This window comes from Danio rerio, chromosome 16 (genome assembly GCF_052040795.2).
Source record: "Danio rerio strain M-AB ecotype USA chromosome 16, GRCz13ab, whole genome shotgun sequence".
In the NCBI taxonomy this organism is placed as follows: domain Eukaryota; kingdom Metazoa; phylum Chordata; class Actinopteri; order Cypriniformes; family Danionidae; genus Danio; species Danio rerio.
Window position 1 is genome coordinate 16,586,501 of NC_141036.1, and position 6,000 is coordinate 16,592,500.

Below are 6,000 nucleotides of genomic sequence, written 5' to 3' on the forward strand. Positions count from 1 at the left end.
ATGTCTGATATTTTTTTCTTCTGGAGAAAGTCTTATTTGTTTTATTTCGGCTAGAATAAAAGCAGTTTATAAAGCAGTTAATTTTTTGAAACCCATTTTAAGGTCAAAATTATTAGCACCTTTAAGCTATCTTTTTTCCCGATAAGTCTACAGTACAAACCATCGTTGTACAATAACATGCCTAATTACTCTAACCTGCCCAGTTAACCTAATTAAGCCTTTAAATGTCACTTTAAGCTGTATAGAACTGCGCTGTGATCCTTAAATATGTTGTTAAATGATCATTCTTCAAAATATGCCTGACTTGTCGTTTTGGGGCGATGCAGTAGTGGTGCGCTGGTTCGAACCTCAGCTCAGTTGGCGTTTCTGTGTGGAGTTGGCATGTTCTCCCTGCCTTCACGTGGGTTTCCTCCGGGTGCTTCGGTTTCCCCCAAACTCCAAAGACATGCAGTACAGGTGATTTTGGTAGGCTAAATTGTCCTTAGTATGTGTGTGTCGATGTTTCCCAGAGATGGGTTGCGGCTGGAAGGGCATCCGCTGCGTAAAAAACTTGCTGGATAAGTTGGCATGTTCATTCCGCTGTGGCGAACCCGAATTAATAAAGGGACTAAGCCGACAAGAAAATGAATGAATAAATTGTCTGTAGTGTATGAGTGTATGGATGTGTGTGTGGATGTTTCCCAGAGATGGGTTGCAGCTGGAAGGGCATGAGCTGAGTAAAAACGAGCTGGATAAGTTGGCAGTTCAGTGGTGGCGACCCCGGATTAATAAAGACTAAACCGACAAGAAAATTATTGAATGAAGTTGTCGTTTTTTTGTATAAAAATTGTTACAATGAAAGCTTGCTGGGTGACTTCTGTAAATGATGGTAAGAATGCGACACATTCTAATTTGTAGAAAACATAATGAGCTATTACTATTTTATTGTTCTGAAGCTTGAACCCCTTTTCTTTTATCTGAATATGTAGCCTAATCTGACTGGCCTCTTTATTAGGTATGCCAACCACTTAATGCAGAATGACATTAGGCAATGACATATGGCAGCAGTTCAGTGCACTTAGCCATACAGATGTGGTCAAGACCATCTGTAGATCAGTGAGGGGAACAAAGATTTTTTTAAAGGGTTAGTTCACCTCAAAATGGCGAATACACTGTTATTAATTATCTTATCGCAATTCCAATCCCGAGAGCTTCCTTGATCCATAGAACAGAAATTAAGATGTTTAGATGAAATTCGAGACCTCCTTTATTCTCCATTGACGGACACAGTCCAAATGTCCAGAAAAACAACTGAAACAGTCAAAACATTTCACATTTAATGAGACTTCTGTGGTTCAAGTGTAATCATGCGAAGCTTCAAGAGCAAATTTGTGCACAAAAAAAACATTCAGAAACTGAATACCGTATGACCCTTTGGTTCGCGGTCACCTGTTTGTCTTGTTTGTATTCTTCTGCGTGGGATGCTCTCTCTCACACACACAGAGAGAGAGAACCAAGCGACGCATAGCACCGATCTGTCTCTCTCACACACACACAGCATTGCTCGCATGCTTGCTCACTCGGGAGCGATATTGTTAGACTGTGTGCCCGCTCCCTTTCAAGTTACACCAGGCTTACCGACTGCTCCCGCGACTTACTCTGAAATGTACTCCCTCACCGCAAGAAATGTGGTCGGCTCCCACGGTACAGCAGTGGGAATGTAGACCTCTAGTTCATATTTACCACGTCTCCCTTCTCGTTCGGTCAAAACCAGAAATACTGCCAAACTGTAGGTTACTTGGTGCGCGACTCGCCACCTCACCTCTCCCTCTCTCCTCCACACTTTCCTGTGATGACAATCACGCATACGTATTTGTAGGCATTAAATAAACGATATTTAATATTGAATACCTGTCTCCTATTTAAGTGCATTGTATTTTTATGACGATATAACGATATTGAAACTGACACCATTGCTATTTTTAGATCCCGCGGTATACCATATTACCGTATTATCGCCCAAGCCTACTTTAAACTGATATGGAAGACATTGACAAATATTTTCCTTTTTTTGCCACAAAAGTGTTCTGGAGTTTGAAAGTCTCGAGATGATTGCTTTATTTGGAAGATGAGGGAGCTCTCAGATTTCATCTAAAATATTTTAAATTGTGTTTCGAATATGAACAAATGTCTCTGGGGATTAAAATTACATTACGTTGAGCAATTAAAAACAGAATTTTAATTTTTGGGTTCACTTTTTAATGTTGTATTGGTATTGATGCTACTTTTTTTCTAATACTTAATCTAGCATGGCCTTCATAGTCACCATGTCTAAATACAGCAGAGCACCTTTAGGATGTGTTGAAAAAGGAGATTTGGATCATTATGGAATCATTCAAAAAAAAGAAAAAAAAGAATGCTAAACAAATCTAAAAGCTGCAGTAATAATGTCACGCTCTAATGTGAAAATGTGTTGCACCTTGTTGAATGAATGCTATGAAACAATAAGGCAGTTTAATTGCAAAAATGGTCCAACACTGATGAGCAATGTGTACTTTATAAAGTGTCCAAATTCAACATTTAATTTTACTTGGAAAAACACGGTTCTTTGGAGATTCGCAATGGACAATCATTCTCAATACATCAGGAAAAAAAATAATTCCCAATAAAAAAATCTTCCAAAAAAAATTTAAATAAAGTCACATCTGAAAGAGGATGGTCATGGTTGTACAACATAACAATGTGTGCAATGAATAATTGTAAGTCCTACAGCAGCACATGTGTGATACAGATTTGCATGTGTTTGTTCTGGTTAACAGATTTTTTTTTTTACATAATTTTACTCCAAATTCACTTGGCATCATTAATCAAGTGTGTGAAAGAACTTCTTTTAGTGAATAAATGTAATTTAACAGAATAAGAAAGAAATCACAATAAGTTATAGTTTTCTACAAGTCTATGTTGATTAGCAATGTATCTTAAATACACTTTATTCTGACAAAAAAAAAACACCATGATGGCATGAAGAACTCAGATATTCAATGTTTTCCAACAATCTTGTGTTTATATTGTCATATTTGTTATTGTGCAGCGCTGCCCTCTATCTGCCAGTGTGTAAACTCATGATCATAATCTTAAAATCAGAGGAAAATTACAAGTATTCACATTTTGCACTGGTGGATCATAACCAGATTTAATGTAGTGCTTCAAATGCCATAAGAAACCAGAGCATGTGACAAAGAAAAGGAAAGCATGCAATGTACAGAAAACTCAAAACAGCTGTTCATGACCATAGCCCTAAAAAAAATTGTGCAAAAATATGGCTTTTTAATGTCATTCTCCTTCATGTAGTACCACTATCAGGACCTCCTGATGGCAAAGGCGAAAAGACTATCTTTTTAAAAGTGGTAAGATTGTTGAGCTGCACAAGTAAGGACGTTCATCACTGCCGAGATTGGATGAAGTAATTTTAAGAAAACCCTGGGTATCAAGGCTTGTATGCCTTAATATAACATAAATAATGACCCTTTTTGAAATATGCAAGGAAAAAACACTACCTATTTACTTTTTTTTATTTTCAGTATAGCCATCAACCCTATTTTTGATGACGTAACCTGGGGATATATTTTCATAATAATAAAGGATACGAGTCTTGATACCCAGGGTTATCTTTAAAATATCCTGAGAGTTCAACTACGTTCCTGGAGGGCCACAAGCACTGCATGTCTTCTTTGTTTGTCGCACCTATTACAGGTCTTTCAGTCTCTGATGAGCTGATGATCTGAATCAGATGTGTTTGGTTAAGGAGACATGGCAAATGTGCAGAGCTGGTGGTCCACAAGGAAATTGGTTGAGAAACACTGATCTAGACTGAGTCAGAGGATCAGATGGGATGTCAATCATGACACAGTCTGATCATCGACCCAGATTAAGGCTCTTTTGATGTTAACTGCAGTACAATGACCTTAAAACTGCATCTGTGCAAGAAGAGATTAAATGTCGTCGAATGCCACGTTTCCTCACGCACCACAAATTTGCCAATTTGGAAGCGAGATAGCACCAAATATGGAACACTGAACAATAGTTTTATTCTCTATAGTATTTTATAGATTGAATGCTCTCTCTCTGTCACTTGCTTCTTGTTTTGACATTTTGTAGTACTTACAACCTGGTTACGGTACACCAATCCACCAGACACAATATAAGTATTTGTAATTTTTCTTCTGGTCATAAGATGCCTATTACCAGAATGTATGAAAAAACGTGTGCTAAAAAAAATAGTGGTTTAAAAAGTAAAATATAATACAGACTTTTTTTCCCATCTTCCTTTGGATACATATATCTTCACTCGATGAACAGAAAGGCAGAGAATTATGGAGAACATAATTTATTCATAATCATATTCTCTTATACTTGTTTCAAGCATATTCCAAACACAATTTACTCAACCTCGAGTGGTTTAAACCTTTATGAATTTCTTCCTTCTGTACTTATTGACCCATAATCATGGACTTTAATTGTATTGTATTTGTTTTTCCTGCTATGTCAATGGTTACAGGCTTCCAACTTTCTTCAAAAGATCTTTTTGGATGTTTAACAGAAGAAAGAACTCAAAGGTTTAAATCATTTGAGGTTAAGTAAACAGTGAGTAAATTTGGGTAAACTATCCCTTTAAGAGACTACTCCTTTTTGCAACTGGATATTAATACAAAATATGCACAACATTGTGAAAATCAATTAAGCAGAGAATCAAGTGAAAGACAATTCTTTACTGAGTGTAATGGATTCAAAGAGCTAATACACCACACTGTGATATAAATATTGCCTTTGACCAAATGTGCAAATAGTGGAGGAGGATCCTTGCACAAGATCCAGAGTTTATCATCAAACATTTTTGAAGTAATCTCTAATACTGAAAAGCTTTAGTACTGTAACAAATACTTCCGTACTCCAATCCCATCCACAACATTGACATACATGTCACACATACTCATATCAAGAAGAAAGATGTATTTAAGGTGATGCGCTAGGAAAAATGGAAAAATAACTTGAGTAAAAATTTTACAACTGCCCTGAAGTTAAGACAGTTGAGTTTTACCATTTTTAGATCCATTCAACTGATCTAGCGGAAAAAAAAAAAAAAACATTTAGCCTAGCTTAGCATAGATCATTGAAATGGATTAGACCATTAGCATCTTGCTTAAAAATTAATAAAAAAAAATATTTTCATATTTAAAACTCGACTAGGCTGTAGTTTCTGGTAGAATATGGCTGGACACTATTTTAGTTGCAGCGTAATATTGCACCTACTGCAGTCATGGTATGGCCTTGATTATTACATCTGAACAAGTTCCTAGCCATATCGGCTGAAAGAATAGCATCTGTCAAGTCTTAATGCGCAATGTAATTACAGAAGAGTCAAGCTTTAAAATAGGAAAATTGTTTGGCGAGACGCTAACAGCTTAAACTAATTCAATTATATATGCTTATCTAAAAGTGCCTGGAGATCGGCTGAATGGATTCAAAAATAGTAAAACTCAACTGTTTAACCATACCATATCAGTCAACTAAAAAAAATGGAGAGTTCCTTTAAAAAACCTCTTTGTTACCGATCAGATTTAATAATTGTCAAAGTGATAGTTCTATTTTGCTTGCAAACAGCATTTGCTTTTATAATATCTTGTCCAAAAGGAAAATATTCCAGTGTGATTCGATAAAGCCTTACACAGACATATGAACTTGCTAGAAATAGGTCAGTGGTTTAAGGTGCACATCACTTCAGTCTTTAACACTTCAAGCCCACTTCAAGCTACACCGTGAACTTTAACACATCAAATGAATAAAGCAGTGTATCAACACAACATATACAATATTTAGCAAGGTTCAAAAGCCTGAGTCTGACATCAAACCTGTCCGATGGTTAGAAACAATAATAGAAATTCCAACTGTCTGGAGAAAACAAACCATGTTCAGAAATTGAGAAAATGACTTTTTCATTTTAAAAATAATACTTGTCTTTAC

The 6,000-nt window shown here is 36.2% G+C and overlaps 1 protein-coding gene across 3 annotated transcripts in view; it reads right to left on the minus strand.

Annotated features, from left to right (window-relative positions):
• Positions 1 to 2,517: 2,517 nt before the first annotated feature.
• gra (granulito) overlaps positions 2,518 to 6,000 on the minus strand; it is a 6,047-nt gene continuing 2,564 nt past the window's right edge. For 2 of the 3 annotated variants that reach the window (NM_001100948.3, NM_001443891.1), the window contains 1 exon segment: positions 2,518 to 6,000. This exon segment is cut by the window's right edge and continues 163 nt beyond it. The gene's annotated coding sequence lies outside the window, so the exon portion shown is untranslated. 3 annotated transcript variants of the gene reach the window in all.